This window comes from Choloepus didactylus, chromosome 20 (assembly GCF_015220235.1).
Source record: "Choloepus didactylus isolate mChoDid1 chromosome 20, mChoDid1.pri, whole genome shotgun sequence".
Classification (NCBI taxonomy): domain Eukaryota; kingdom Metazoa; phylum Chordata; class Mammalia; order Pilosa; family Megalonychidae; genus Choloepus; species Choloepus didactylus.
In genome coordinates this window covers 61,128,211-61,130,507 of record NC_051326.1, presented here as the reverse complement: position 1 = coordinate 61,130,507, position 2,297 = coordinate 61,128,211, and positions in this window count along the sequence as shown.

The following is a 2,297-nucleotide window of genomic DNA, read 5'->3' as shown; positions in this document are numbered from 1 at the left end:
TTTTGGAATGTCATAGTTATATTCAGTTTGTTTGTCTTTTGTCACCTGGGTTCTGCTGTCTTTTCTTGACTTCTGCACATCTGTGAATCTGGCCTCAGTTCTTGTGTGCTGAATTTGCTCTGGTCAGTCGGTCCTTCCAATGGTGCCCACCCTGCCAGCCCTGTCCAGTCTCTCCTTGCACCCTCTTCCAACCCTCAGTTCATCCTGGGCACCTTGGTTTGCCTCATCATGTACTAGTTTCTCTCATTGTCCCCCATTCCCAGGCAGGCTCATCCCATTCCCTCTACCCTTCAGGGAAACACTCATCCCTGTCTCACCTCACATGTATCCCACAAGGTCTCCTGGGCCTGGCCTCCATCCCTTAGTTCTGCCCTTCACTCAGCATCCCTCCTTCCTTGCACTTGCCCAGGACCCTGATCCTCTCCTGCCTCAGTTCACCTCTTGTGGTTTGTTCCCCCCTCCATGACCTTAACCCCATTTCTAGACCCCATTCACTACAACTCAGTTAGTCTCCCCCCCTCCCCTTAGCTGCCTTGTCCTCCCAGGCCCTTTCACCTTCTACTCCTGCCTCATTCAACTCACCTGCCTTTCAGCCACTGGCGTTTTCCAGCTCTACCATGGACCTCTGAATCCCCATGCCCTGCCTCACAGATACTGAGAGTCCCCTAACCTTACTGGGCTTTCTTCTCCTTCTGCCTGTTACCTCCTTCCCAAATGGGCCTCAGATCCCCATGCCTTAGGCCACATTAGTTCACAGTCTTAAAGGTTCATCTCAGTTAGAAAGACCCTTAGGCCCCTCATATTCCTGAAATGCTGCAGCCTGTTTTTTCTGCTCCATTGTCTCAGTGCCTCCTATACTGCTGCTCCCCTCATTTTACCCCAACTCTTTGTTCTTTCCCTCCAGTCCACATTCACGCTACTCATCCCTCACCTTAGGATCTCATCTGGCTGTCAGTTTACACCATGGTCTGCATGGGTCTCATCACATTTCGTAATGCCTCATTTCTCAGGAGATGTTACTTCCCTTTCCCACCCTTCAGTTCTCCATCCTTGTTCTGGTGCTCCCTCCCGAACCTGCATGCTTCCCAATCACTGTCATCCCTAATTGCCAAGGTAGGCAGTCCCAGGCCCTCATTACACTGCCTTTCCTGGCTTCTCCTCCCTTTTGGTACCTACGTGCTCAAGCACCTCTGTTCGATGCTGCTCCTCTCTCCTTTTTCCTCCATCATCTCAGATAAGTTTTCTTCTGCAGCTTCCCTAGTGTACCTGCCTTGGCCCAGTTTTCCTGACCTCATCCATCCTCCTGCTTGACTTCCCTGCCCTTTCCCCAAGGACATTATACCCCATCATGGAGTTACTGAGTTTCAGGGCTCCTCACAAATACTCTCCACATTCCTCCTCTGGGACAGGCCAGCAGAAGGCACATATTCACCCTTCGACCATCCCATACCCTTTTCTAAGCCAGTCCTGGAGGATGGTCCAAACAAGCTCCCAAACAGGGCCACACAGCAGGTTCTGCTTCCTTGACACACATTGGGAAATGCCAGCATCTGCTAACCCTCAAGCACATTGTCAGCTGATAAACTGTAGTCATGATAAGTCAGTGCCAGTCATGATAGGTCAATACCTTTTGCCCTCATAAACACTAAAACCTCCAGTAGGAAGCTGGAGGGGAAGAGTCAGAGGTTACCACACTGTCCAAGCGTCTCCTTGACTGAACCCTGAATAACACATTCACAAAATATACTGCAGAGCAGTATAGCCAAAGACAGAAAATCAGAAGTGAGACCTGAGCAGCCTTTTGAAATCATGGAGAGAGAAATGAAGCAGAAAAATATAGAGCATCATGCAACTGGATTGGACGAGCAGCTACAGAAGTAAATGCCTTTTTCCACAGCATTCAGTGTCAGGTATTGGCCAGTTGAAGGAGGTCATGTGCAAAAATGGAGTGTAAACATTGTGCTGTTTTCCACAGCAACCCAAAATCATAACACTGAAGGCATAGTGGCCATTCGTATAATATCCACACACTGCCTTCTGATTAAATTCAAACTCTTAAGAGGGGTAATTTCACAACTTTGGCTGATGTGGATTTATGTAGAATTTAGGCTTTATAATGGGGTTTAATCTTGAGCCTCTTTAATGGTATGGTATTGACATGGTAATTGTAAAAATAGATTTCATTTTGAAATAATTAGAACTTACAGATCATGTATTAAAGACTGCAGTAAAAGTATAAGGAGCTCCTGATCCCCTCACTCAGATTCCCCATTGGTTGTTCCTCCTCCACATTTACC